The following is a 14,855-nucleotide window of genomic DNA, read 5'->3' as shown; positions in this document are numbered from 1 at the left end:
CTTTGCATATCAAGGACGGATCGTGTGCGTAAAGTTCACATTTTGCAGCTGCACACGCTCTTTTCCCCCTCGTTACCATGGTGATTTAACTTGTTGTGTACGTGCAGTCCACATTCTGCCATGTTTGTTTGCGTCTAAATGGCCGTTTCTCGTCTCCTTTTGATGCGCTGCTGTTTGTTTCGCGTGGGACATCGAGCTGTTTGGGAGCCCGGGCTCGGAATGTTTTTATTTGGTGGTGGTCGGTCAGGCTCGAGGAGGTCGTAAAAGGTGAACTTTTGAACTTGGGGGAGACCGCCCCCCGGGGCCATCGCAGGGGCTTTAAAGCGCCTGAAATCCGGTGTGGCTGGCGCTCGTGCGGGTGTAAAAGATGCAAAAAGCCGTGCGTCACAACGGCTCTTATTGCACCCCCTTTTTTTTGATCCAGGTGCGACCCTCCAGACCCCTCCACCTGACCCCCCCCAGACCCCTCCACCTGACCCCCCCCAGACCCCTCCACCTGACCGCACGCGCGTCCTGCTCCACTGGGCTCCAGGGGTCTGCACAATATGTTTGAAATGATTGATGGGAATGACTTATTACTGAGCATGCATACTAAAAGTGGCCTATAATGAGGAAACGTAATATCAATGAAATGATTTTTTTTTTAGACTCAACTGACCCTGTCTTTTTTTGTGTTTTTTACCACTAATTGCCTTGAGAGCAATTAGGGCTCGGCAATTAATCAAATTTTAATAGAGTTTGAGCTTCAGTCATGAAATCTAATGGATCAGCTGCGGTTTGTAATTGAGACTGTTCATGCTCTGGTTTGAGTGTCGACTTTGAAGGAAGAAATGAGGCTTTTTTTGTGTTGAATACAATTTTTAATTTCGTTTTTATGAATTAAAAGTCTAATCAAGATCAATTCATATGAAATAAACACATCTTGATTTATTTTTTGCCCTGTCCTATTGGAGCAACGTTTGTATTTAAGTGTTGAAATAAAGCTTTATGTCTTTATTTCAGTGGTTAGTCGCTCCAAACTGAATATTTAACATGTAAATATATCTTAATTACAACTCTTCTCACAGTGAAATGAGTGGGCAGTGTTTTGTTTGTCACGTTGATTGCGACTTGTCGTTTAAGGATTAACAGGTATTATGCAGACTGTGTTTTCAACGTTGTTTATTTGTAGAATATGAGAAAATACTTTGGGTTCATCATAAATTCATCATATGCAATAAGCCTGTTTACAAGGACCTTTTCAGAACACATTTCTTTGCTGCATGTCTCTAAATGTTCTTCTCAAGAGCGTTAAATGTGCTTTATAAACGTTGAACATAAAAAATAAATGAATAAAGTATATTATTTTATTATCACCATCATTTCTTCAGCTGCCAAAAGGTTTATTCCTAGACAAAGGGAGTTTCCACAAAACCACAATTAAAACAAACTACATTTCCATTGATTTGAGAATTGACCAGGATCGTGAGGGCCCCTCCCTTCTCTGTGGACCCCTGGTTTAATGCAATTGAACTCATTTGAAGAAAATATAGAGCGCTTTGGGTTCAAATATTTACCTTTGCCTTGGGGGTCTTCATCTGTTGAAGATAAATCACAACAGAAGAGCCTGAACTAAATGTAGTTTTCCATGACATCATTATTACCTCTGTGTTTGATTCCCGGACAAAGCGCGGACAATTTCTCACATTGTATGAAATAAAAGTCAAATATATCACACTTTTTCACCCTTTAACTGTCACATTTCGTACAGTTACATTCGAACCCTGTGCTGCGCTTGCGGGGGTCGTAAAGAAAGTGCTTTGTCAGCCGGTGGAGGTGAAGCGGGGGGGGGTTTGGGGGCGGGGCCGGTGACGGCGAGCCCCCCTCCTGCTGGGACGCTGAGTGATGGCGCAGAGAGGGGTACAGTGCAGGCTTCAGCTGGGGCACGCCGGGGTGATGTCGTTCATCATGTCGAGTTTGACCGGGGATAAACCTCTGCCTCGGCGCGAAGAGGGTCTCAAAGTTAAGGAACATGCCGACTTTACCCACCGTTAGTTGTGTTTTTAGTGTGAGGATTATTGTGAAGGGGGAAAAAGGCGATGATTTGATGATGATTCACGATTACTGACATCACGAGCAAACAAAATCTTTACATTTCTTTCATTCCCATTGTCCAACAAGTGACTATTCCTCATGTTTAGGATCAGCTTTACCGAATCATACTTCCTAAATGTTAAAATCATGGCATATGTATCGCTCCATACTTACAAATACTGTTAATACAAATAAATACATGTCATGATAAATATAGCTTTTAATTTGGAAAGGCCATGTTGTATTGCACACACTTTAAATTATAATTATTTCAAAATCAAAGCTTCTTGAGATATAAAAAAGATTGTTTGATTTGCACCTTTTATCAACTTTCAAAATAAATAAATAAATAAAATATATAAATACAGAAACATATACAAATAAATAAATAAAATCTAATATTTTCTGAATTTTCTCTTTAAACTGAAGGCTCAATCAGCACAGTTTCCAAAGTTTTGCCCAGACGCAAAACGGGTAATAATAAGCTCAATTAATTACCGTATTTTCCGAACTTATATAAAGTCGCACCTTTTTTTTCATAGTTTTGGCCGGGGTGCGACTTATACTTATAGTTTATACTTATATACTTATACTCCGGAGCGACTTATACGTGATATTATTTGTTATTTTCACACTTGCAACCGCATTTCATACTCCAGTGCGACTTATACATGTTTTTTCTTCTCAATTATGCATTTTTTAGCTTGTGCGACTTATACTCCAGTGCGACTTATACTCCGGAGAATACGATAATTCATATTTACTTGTCCTATAACCATTAAACCAGTAAAACAAATCCAAGCCAAATCATAAATGACAAAAGACTTCGATTTAGACAAAGGAAATGACTGACTACAACATGCTATGAGGTTATCTATCACATACTATTACCATGCATTGATCCAAACACAATGCATGCTTTATGTTCAATAAAATCATCGTAATTAAGCTGAATATTGTCCGTCTGTCGTGCGTTCTTGTGTAAATCGACCCCACTGTAAGCCACGTCTCCTGGGGGCCTCGCAGTGCAGTGAAAGGTGTGTTATTGTAGTGAAGCGTGCGCACAGCGGGGAGCTTCCTGTCCTTTTGAGGCACACGCCCAAACAAAAATGAACCGTTCAGACGATTCTTCATTGGCCGTAATTAGCATTTGAAACGCGGCGGTGATCTATCTCCCAGCACGAGTTGCAGCAGATGGCTTCACTCCTCGTGCTGATGGATGGAGACGCTTTCATTGACACACATTTTCTTATATCGTTACAATAAGTTACAGGTGAAGTTCCGTTCCAGATGTCGAATCAAAGCGCATCTTTAACGATCAGGGACACATTTTGAGAATAGAAATAATAGGCATGGCAAGTTTATTTGTAGAGCACATTTCATACACGAGGCAATTCAAAGTGCTTCACACAGCAAGAAAAATGCATTAAAATCACAGAGAAATTACAGATGCAATAAAATTAAGTAATTAAAAACAATTTAAGTCATAAAAGAGAAGAGTGCAAAGAAAATGATGCACGGCGCGCTGTGGTCCTGAACTCCAGTGTCTTCTGTGCTGAAAAAGCCTCTTGTGCAGAGGCTGTTTAGTCTCACTATGTACTGCTCTTTACAACTTTCTTCACTGCATTGGATAGAATTAACTACATTATTCTTCTTTTTGGGTCCTCCTGTGCTTAGGGGGAACCAGTGTTTGTCTTACGTAGTTAAAAATAACCTGGAATTACGTCTTTTCTAAATGCTTTGCATTTTCCAATGTTCAGTCACTACATGTTAACATGCAGAGAAGTCAGAGTACGCTAAAAAACACACTCAATTCATTAGACTAAAGACCTAATGTTCAAACTAAAGAGCTAGGGCTCCATCTAAAGACCTAGGGCTCCTTCTAAAGACCTAGGGCTCCTTCTAAAGACCTAGGGCTCCTTCTAAAGACCTAGGGCTCCTTCTAAAGACCTAGGGCTACTTCTAAAGGCCTAGGGCTCCATCTAAAGACCTAGGGCTCCTTCTAAAGACCTAGGGCTCCTTCTAAAGACCTAGGGCTCCTTCTAAAGACCTAGGGCTCCTTCTAAAGACCTAGGGCTACTTCTAAAGACCTAGGGCTCCTTCTAAAGACCTAGGGCTCCTTCTAAAGACCTAGGGCTCCATCTAAAGACCTAGGGCTCCATCTAAAGACCTAGGGCTCCATCTAAAGACCTAGGGCTCAAACTGAAGAGCTGAATTCAAAGATATGAAACTTTTTCTATAAAAACAAATGTAATTTATATTAATAATCCGTCCCACCTCACAGGTGTGGCATATCAAGATGCTGATGAATATTGCACAGGTGTGCCTTAGGCTGGCCACCATTAAAGGACGGTCTGAAATGTTTAGTTTTGCTTCATTGGGAGGGTCTGGGCTCAGAACACCAGGCATGGATTGAGTTAGCTAAATCATGATTTATTTTCTGTTTTACAATTAAATTTGCTTTAAGAAGTACTTTTTTCTTCTTCATTAATTCCCTTGAGATTCTTGCTCATTGCGTTATACTTTTGAGAACTTTTGTCACTTTTGCACATGGCATCTTTAGTCGACCATTTTAATTACAGCCCTATATCAGACCAAGAATGTATATAAAAGATCATAAAGCTCTATCACAACTTTGCGTATCAAGAAACTGCCCAAAATGGATCAGTCGCTGCAAAAAGTCCAGTTGACTCACTCGCTCGTCCACCTTGTCTATATAAATGTTTATAATTTTAACTAAATGATTGGTCGACTAATAAAAAGTTTGGTCGACTAAGTTATTTACCATTCGCAGCGCAGTTAAAGGCATTAAAGGATCAATAGATTACACTTGGACTTCTCCAGATGTTTTATTGGAATGTTTGAGATCCAAATTAAGGCATCTCAATCGTACTTTCAAGTTTACATTCATTTTATTTGTTAAATGTTTTAACCCAGTTTCCTGGCGTGCGTGTAAATGTAGTGAATGAGGAAGTACAGAGACCAGGGATGTCACGGCTTTCATATTTTCATCGTTGCATTTTAGTGTGAGCAAATAGTCTGATTTCTTTTCTTTTTTTTTTTGGACATTTCAGTTTAGAGCTACATAATGTAAAGCACAATTATCAATATTGTGATTTGCAGCTTTGTGTTTTGAAATAAATAAATACATAATTAAATTAAAATAAAATCAATTGGATTTTCTTCTATTTGGACCAATTTTAAAACATTTGATTGCCACTAAAATACTCTCAAATCCCTCTTAACTTATTCGTATCCGTCTTTAACCATTTTTAATCATATTTAGAATTGCAATAACATTTTATTCAATTTAGTTCCAACTTCCCAAAAAAAATATTTTGTTCAAATATGGTCATTATTTTATCGCTAAATCCAATCAAACTTGTCTAAATTCCTATCTTATCAAAGTATTATAACCTATTTATAACAATTGCCATTTGTACAAATTAATAAAACATTCTAGACTGAAATGAGACGATAAAAGTGAAGTGACATTGCCCATTTGCAGGAGCACACGAACGACACTCATAACCATATTTTATTTAAAGGCCTAAATGAGCTGAACACATTGATCCAGCTCCAGACCAATACTGAAGCGCCACCACTGATTGGATCATCAACAATCAACAACAACCTTTGTGCTTTTCAAATGATCCGTTAACATTAAAGTTATTGTAATTAATATGCAAAAACCAGACCATTTTACTTCATTGTTCTGCTTTATTTCTGCTTGTGTTGTCACATCATCGGGGTATTTATCATTAGGAGTATTGCACACTCTTGTCTTACCATTAAAAATCTAATAGATTTGATTAATTACAGAGTACACATTGTTAAAAAGGCTAAATTACTTCATTGATCTGTGCTGGAATTGGGACTTTACATTAGGGTTGTCAAAATAAATCTATGCCAGATTCTAATCCACACAAAGCTTAGAAACCTGTATCAAAGCGATATATTTCTTGCAGGTTGTTGTATCAGAACTAACTAAGAAAACATAGACATTATAAAACGACTATTTTGTCTAAAAATGTTACTTTTGCACAAGATTTGTTTCCAAATTAAATAACTTAGAATCTATTAAATGTGGTATCAGATGTGTAGAAAGTGTAGAAAATGTAGGAAGTCTAAATGTCCCAGTCCTTCTCTGGCCTGGTTTTGTCTTGCAGAGCACGCCTCTCTCTGCTGCATTTGTCCCTGGCTGTTGTTGTTGTTGTTCTGTGTGATGGACAGAGGGGGAGGTCTCAGCGTGGGGATGGGAACAGTGACCAGGGTCAGTGAGATGTTGCTCTTGAAGCATTAATGGCCCAGTCGAGGCCGACCCTTGAGTGAACCAAGAAGGAATTTACAACCTCCACTTCATCCATGAGCTACAGCCCTGGGTCAGATGGGCCTGTGCAGCCTGGCAGGAGCGAGGTTTGCATTAGAGATGCCCTGTATCGCCCCCTCCATCTGGAGACGTGCTCTCCCTGAGCAGGTAAAGCCCTGTACACCACACACAGACCAAATGTGGCCCAATGGCAAAATTTTATAGTGCCATTTAAATTAATAAAATGTGGCCCCAAAATGGCCGTGTAAGACCTTCCTATATTTCCCATGGGAATTTTCCCTCTGGAATTAGGCTAATGGGTTAAAATTAGATAATAAATGGTCAAAAAGCTTTTAAAACATACCATTTCCATTTCTTAGGTATTTGAACATTTAAACATCTTTTTTCTTGATAGTTTTGCAGTGTGTGACCTTTGTCAGCTCAGTGACTTCAGTCCTAACCTTCCTGCTCCTCTTTAGTGTCACTCTTTAACTGTTTCTGTTATAACTCTATGTGATGTTTGATTCGTCACCGAAATATCATTTGTTTTGTCTGCAATATCAAAGTTGTTGTTGTTGTTGTGGTGTTACTTTTACTGATGGTTGACAGCCAAGTGAAAAGGTGCATTTACAGCCACCTACTCACTGTAGCTGTACGTCTTCAAAAAGGAGAGAGAAAGAGGAAAGGAAAGCTGTGATCTCATTTTCATTTGTGCTCCAATGTCATGTCATCATTTTGAAGACCACAACACCAGAGGCACAGATATAACGCATAAGAGCAGGGAGGAGCAGGGAGGAGCAGGGAGGAGCAGGGAGGAGCAGGGAGGAGCAGGGAGGAGCAGGGAGGAGCAGGAAGAAGCAGGAAAGAGCAGGAAGAAGCAGGAAAGAGCAGGAAAGAGCAGGAAAGAGCAGCAAAGAGCAGCAAAGAGCAGCAAAGAGCAGCAAAGAGCAGCAAAGAGCAGCAAAGAGCAGCAAACAGCAGCAAAGAGCAGCAAAGAGCAGCAAAGAGGAGGGCTTCGCAGGCGGCTGTAAAAGGCTGAACTTGGTGTGGCTCAGAGGACGCAGTTGTCTCCGAGTTATAAAAGGAGCAGCTGAAGGAGCAGAGAGTAAAAGAACATTTCCATTTTACAGAGCAGCCATTACATATGGGTGATGCTCATTTAGGGATTTAAAAAGGGGAAATAGCTGGCATTTTGAGGTTTTATGCAGTTTTAAAATTCCCAAATAGCGATTTGAGCGAGTGTGTCACAAGAGGTTTATAAAGTCAATTCTAAAGGAAAAATATTGTAATTGTCATTTGATAATTGATATCTGGACTTTATAGACTCTAAAACACATGACCTTTTTATAACAAAAACAATGGCATTATTTCACTAAAATGTATAAAAAAGATGAATAATCAATTTCACATTTTCATCAATAACTCACTTTATTTGTAAATTGTCTCAATCTAGAAGCTTTCAGTCACCAATCGTTCAACCATTATTTGATATGTCTTTAAAAACTGTCGATGTACAATAGAAATTAATGTTTTACTAGTCAACAACTAAAATAATCATTAGCCCTATATATATAAGCACTCTAGGCAGAAAATTGAGGCAGAAATAAATGTTTTTCCAATACATTTACCCCAAGAACAAACACAATATTATCAGATTTATCACAGCTTAATAGAACTTTGAATATTTGAACTTTGAATATTTGAACTTTGAATATTTGCAGCCGGAAAAGACTTAACTCTATTTAAAACCTAAGCAAAGTATTCTGTCCTGTAAAAAGCCAGTTCAAACCTGAATTTCCCTGGAAGTGTTTGAAAATGTGAACTTTTAGAGACAATCCTACAATTTTCGCAGCTTGTTTAGGTGGATTACGTAGCGGTCAGTGAAGCGTCGTGGTGTGGTTTTCAGGCAGAGTTGGTCAATAGGCCGCTCTGCAAACACCGCGAGTCCGTCATCAATACTCTTCTCATTAGCTCGGCACACAAACACAATCATCAAAGGTAATAATGTAAATGCAGCGGGCCAAAGCTGAGAAATACTTTGTTTGAAGGAGAGAAGGTCAAATTAAACTAATCCGGATTCTTCAATATAATCGGAAGAACTATAAAATACTAACGGGGATAATTTTAGTCATTTAAACTCGGTGTAATAGTCTGAAAATGTAACGTAAAATGTGTTTGTAACACTTCTTTATCATTCTGAATGTCATAAAGCTGGTCACAGACTTGAGAAAGGCTTATTGTAAGTTTGTTTTCTACTCTACTTTAAGTGCATATGACAGTTTGGACTTTATTTGGTGGGATAATAGAACCTGTTGGAAAATAGAAATGTAGTTTACACCAATCAAGTGGCATTTGGGGAGGAAACGATTGAAAATATAAAACACATTGATGACATTAGGGAGACTCTGAATTTAGTGTTCAACCTCGTCGCTTGTTAACAGTTAAGACATGTCCTTGTGTTGATGCCATAGATGTAAAATTATTATTATATTTTTTCTACTAAACTGGGCAATATTTTGTAAAATTTTAGCTAAATCTTTTATCTGCATTTTAGTCAAATTAGAGTCACTCAAAGCATGGCCTCTTCACTGACATCTAGTGGTGGTGACGGGGCACTGTGCAGGAAACATACGTACATTTTATACCAACATTGACCGTATATTGGCCCCCACGTTCGCACCCTGACCCGCTCCTTGCCGCAGCACAGTACATGCCTCACTTCCTGACTTATTCCGGCCTGTTTGTGTGCAGTGTGCAGTGTGGATCTGGAGGCAGTAAAATGTAAGACCCCTGGAAGGATGAAAGGGAAGTGGGTCTTTGAGCGTGTGACAGTGATGAACAGAGCCAACCCCTGACCACAGCGTGACCCCCGCAGAGGACCCATACAGTGGGATTAAGCATTAATGCTCAGACTTTAACCGAGAATATAAAATAAGACTCAGAAAAATAAGATCTCTTGCTAAAGGACGATGGTGTATTTTTTTCTGGATTGGTCTTGTTTTTTTTTTGCCGCACATAAGAATAGTAGTGCTGCAAGTTTAATCGAAATAAATTCACAATCACAATTTGCATGGACTCAATTAGCGAATCGCCAAAGGTAATTGGAATAACCATGATTTCTTTCTCAAACAAACAACGTCTAATTCTCTAGTTTAGATCTGAATGTTCTGAAATATCCTTTATTAGTTTGTCAGTTTACAGGCCTTTTTCATTATTTTGTCAATTCTCCTGGGCGTGTTGTTCCTGGACCCAACAGATATATTTCTCATACGGTGCAACCCTGAGGAAGTGTTTTTCCTCTTTGTTAGAGAAAAGGCGTTTCCCCAGTCGACAGAGCAGAAGCACTGGCAGCGTGCGCTCTCCTCAAGTAGAAATACAGGTATAGACTGTTGGACTGGCACGCGCCCAATACCAGCCCACTGCCATGTGAACTTGAGCGGGCGCTGGAGCCGGGCGTCTTCTGCATCCCGGTCTACACACGGGGTCAAGGGTCAAGGTGCAGGGGTTGGAGCGAGAGCCGCTGAGCCGACACCCGAGTCCGATCTGCCGAGCAGCTAATGCAGCCCACACTGTTCTCCGGGCGGTTGCAGGGCCTTTCTGTGTGCAGTTTGCATGTTCTGCCTGTGTCTGCGTCGGCTTCTTCTGGGTGCTCCGGTTACCCCTCCCACTAAAAACATGGACAATAGGCTCCTCCCCTGAAAAACAGATGCTACTTCACAGTGGGACTTAATAGTAAATCATAATCAACTTGCTCAGGGACAACAAAGCTTGAGCTACAACCTGTACAATGCATTTCTCCTGTTAATGTGAATGAATATTGTGCACTGTCCATGTCTCAATAAATAAAAGCGTCGTGGAACTCTAAACAAGAAGTGTGATCGTCCCAAGAGTGAAGCAGACTGAGGCCGTGCTGCATTCTGTGAACATCCAAACTAATGAACTTCAAAACGAGTGCAGTAAAAAACATAACATTGGTAACACGCCCAAGACACGTGGGTGTAATTTTGGCTTCAACATTAAAATAATAGACCTATGATTTTAATAATAGACTTATAATGAATGAATCGGGTTAATTGTGGGAGAATAATGAAAGACTGTCTGTTTCATTAAGTTAACCATCCCTCAATTGTCTTTAAAACGCTGTTGCGATCCAGTGCTTATGTGAATGTATCGAGCACAGAAGTTCTGGGACTGGAGACATGGACATGATGGAAAACTAGTTTGCCTTATTACCACATCATTTGAATAGACTATGATCCCATCTCCGCTGACGTATGACCAAAATAACACAATTAAAGGCTTTAGTTGCTGTAGCACAACATTATAGAATGCATCTCTTGTGTCTGTTTTTATAATAAGTCGAGTACAGCCTCTTTACGCTAACGTCGTGACGGTAGCAGGAGCCCGACCTGGGACCGCCCCCCCCAGCCAAGGCTTTCGTTTGGGCTGCGATCGCGGGGAAAATACGGCCCTTAATTGTACCTTATCTACACTGTACCAGGACTGTAGCATTTTTTACAATTCGCCTTTGATGGGGAAATGACACGTCCGGTTCGGTTCTGGTCGTCTAGCCGTCATCATTAGAGGTAATAATACTCCCTTCAGCGAAAGCATAGCCAGGCTCGAGTGGACAATACCACAATAATGTTCATTCAAACTTCTAATGCATTAAACATCCAGTCTCGTGCCTCTAAAAATACTATCTCTGTACCAGAACATATTGCGCCACTCTAGCCTCAATCCAGTATGACTCTTTCAACAACATCAAGTTATAGAAAAGTGATGTTTCAGCACTGGACCGTCCATCTGCTCCCCGGCTCTGGCTCTGAAGACTCCTCGTCATGCTTGATGGTCCCTGCTGGGGTCGAGTGCATGTGGCGGGGGTGGGTCGCGCTGTTGCCCAAAGGGGTAAGAAGGGAAAAAGATAAAAAAAAATCCCCCCTCGGCACTGACCTCTCAGCAAGCGGCAATTGGCCTGAGCAAAAACAATGCCGCGTGTGTGCGTAGTGCTTCCTGTCGTCCGTCTTACAGTGGAGAGCTCCATTGACGGACGGACTGATTGCCCACGTCTGTATTGTTCAGGTGAAATGCCACACAACGCATCCCATCTGTGCCGGTCCTTCTGCTTCTGGAGGCACACTTCAACTATATAATGGGCTCAATGATGCCCCGCAATTAGGACATCGCATAATCAATGAAGAGTGAACGTCTTTAGCGCGGATAGAAATGCTAAAAGTTCTAAGAATGCGATGGCCGCTTCGACGTAATAGAATTCAATAGGCCCGATTGGTATTGGCATGTTTAGCGGTGGGCGATATTTACATTATTGATATTATGTCAGTCCAAACAGTCTTTAAATATATCGGTTGAGGTTTAATGTCTGTAAGATGAATGGCAAAATGGCAAAAATCTCACTTTATACCCTTTAATCGGCTCTTTTTGTGGCATTTTTTACTATAACTAATATACTCGATATTCAAATTTTGCATTTCTTAAGTTCAATACTACAAGATATTATAACATTTTCAATATACGGTAAAGTTTGGTCAATTCATTGAAAAGGAATCTTACACAATTATACAATGCAACTTTACCCACTGCTCATATACCTTAAAGCAGGGCCGTATTTTGTAACTTATACAGGGCTGAGGGCCAGAAAAAACAAAGTTGAATTTGTTGAATACATTTGACATAGTTTCCATGAGCCGCCACACCTTTAATAATACTTAGAACATTAATATTATGTTGGTATAACATCAAAATGCTTGAATTTTTCAAATTTTACAGTAAAAAGTAAAACTTTTTGCTGTTTGGACAAACTTGGCAGGAAGCCGGAGGGCCAACAAAAATTGGTCTGAGGGCCGCTTTTGGCCCCTGGGCCTTAATTTGGACATGCCTGCCTTAAAGTATGCATGATCCATCTCTACCTACTGAATTAAATACAAATATGCAACTGTTTCCTAACATGTACATGTCTCTAATTTGTCTTGCCTGGTAAAAATGTGCATCGTATGGTTGAATAAAAGCTGGTTTATTTATCAATGCTTTGATCAATAAACTGTTCGGATTGTGCATTCCTGCTTCGGTGTGCGAGTGGAACGAGGCCGTGTCCGATCAAATGTCCGGCTCTGGTTGCCCCTCACACGCAGAGCTCGGCCATCTGGGACAGTGGAGTCGGGGCAGTTGTGGACCGGGATAGGGGTCTAACAAAGGGGGCTAATGGACTCAGGTTCAGGGCCTGTGTACATTTAATATGTGCTGCATGTAAATCACATCTGAGGGAGCGGGACAGTGGCCCCAGCGCTGCACCTCTGCACATATGGCAATGTGCAATCAGGAATGTCCTCACTGTCGTCGCCGGCGTGAATTTTCCCTCGTCCTCCTTTTAAACCAACGTAGTTCCTGCTGGACCGGAAGTGCCATTACAACAGAAGTGCTGATACATGGGAAAAGGAGGAAAATGTATGCGGAATGAGGCAAATACTGTTACTTCAAAATGACATCAAGTGGAATTATTACTATTAAACAGTAAAAACATGACTTCTAAAACCATCACTTAATAAATAAAATCTAATGACTGAAAAAAAGAGACCAAAATCCAAAATGGGACAGATAAAATTACTGCCCATTTCAAATTATTGCGTACGAGAATGTTTATTTGGCCCACAATGGGGAAACTGAGTTTGCAAAAGATGAAACATGAAAGCATTAAAGGCGCAATGGACGATTTTTCACCGATTTGAGAACGCAGGCGGAAGTGCGCATGCCACTCCCCCGTGTGGACTGATACAACACACACGTGCGTTTGTTTATTAGCGCGAAAGATCACATCGCATCTCTCGTCTCCCGTAGATTTCCGTCTACTTCTGAGTCAGCTCGAACAGTCTTTCTCCATCTTCATTTTGCCCCGTACACTGAGGGAACTATATTATGATAGATCAATGCGCTTAGACACGCGGAAACGTGGGACGAGCCGCACGCGGCTGCAGGTGAGCGGTAGGTGTGTTTTATGATTGATACGTGGCAGGACTAATCGGCAGTCTACGCCACAAGGAAATAAGACTCAAATTTGGGCCAAAAAAATAGTCCATTGAACCTTTAACATTACTGCTGCATTCAAATTTAATATAAAATTTAATAATTGTAAGAATGATAGAATTAAAGAGGAACATTTTTCTACAATCTTAGGGCTTTGGATCCATCGATGGAGAATCTAGTCTTGTCCTAAACGGCACATTGCTTATCTTGTATCAAGGGCTGGGCGGTATTAAATTTTTTAAATATATATATCTATAATATTCAGATGATATTCTGTCAATCCAGCATGTGTTGAAAAATGTCTTTAAACATATAAGTTTAACTTTAATTATCAGACAAATTGGATGTGTCTCTAAATCTAATCAAAACCCTCATTTAAAAGTCTACAATACCTTTTTTTACTTACTCGATATTCAAATGTTGCATATTGTCAAAACAACATCCACGGTATCCTCTATAATTCCATATACTGTCCGCCAATACCTGGAACGAACCCTCTGTAGCACACACAGCTCACGCTGTAACACACGCTGTAACACACACTGTAACACACACACACTGTAGCACACGCACTGTAGCACAGACACTGTAGCACACACACACTGTAGCGCACACACACACACACACACACACACGCACTGTAGCACACACACACATACACACACACATACACACACACACACACACTGTAGCACACGCACTGTAGCACAGATACTGTAGCACACACACACTGTAGCGCACGCACACGCACTGTAGCGCACACACACATACACACACTGTAGCACACACACACACTGTAGCACACACACACACTGTAGCACACACACACACACTGTAGCACGCACACACTGTAACACACACACACACACACACTGTAGCACACAGACACACTGTAGCGCGCGCACACACACACACACACACACACACACACTGTAGCACACACACACTGTAGCACACATACACACATACACACACACACTGTAGCACGCACACACACACACACTGTAGCACACACACACTGTAGCACGCACACACACACACACTGTAGCACACGCACACACACACTGTAGCACACGCACACACACACTGTAGCACACACACACACACACACTGTAGCACGCACACACTGTAGCACACATACACACACACACACACAAACACACTGTAGCACACATACACACACACACACACACTGTAACACACACTGTAGCACACACACACACTGTAGCACACATACACACACACACACACACACACACACACACTGTAGCACACAGACACACTGTAGCGCGCACACACACACACACACACACACACACACACACACACACACTGTAGCACACACACACTGTAGCACACATACACACACACACACACACACACTGTAGCACGCACACACACACACACACACACTGTAGCACGCACACACACACAC

At 40.9% G+C, this 14,855-nt stretch overlaps 1 protein-coding gene across 1 annotated transcript in view; it reads left to right on the top strand.

Moving 5' to 3' along the window:
• The window catches only part of nr6a1a (nuclear receptor subfamily 6, group A, member 1a), a 107,150-nt gene that overhangs the window by 531 nt on the left and 91,764 nt on the right, over window positions 1-14,855 (top strand). The gene's annotated exons all lie outside the window — the stretch shown is intronic.

Source organism: Eucyclogobius newberryi, unplaced genomic scaffold, assembly GCF_026437365.1.
Source record: "Eucyclogobius newberryi isolate DKJ021-1_F unplaced genomic scaffold, fEucNew1.0.hap1 SCAF_6, whole genome shotgun sequence".
Lineage (NCBI taxonomy): Eukaryota > Metazoa > Chordata > Actinopteri > Gobiiformes > Gobiidae > Eucyclogobius > Eucyclogobius newberryi.
Note: the sequence above shows the minus strand (reverse complement) of the source record. Positions and strands in the feature narration are given on the sequence as shown.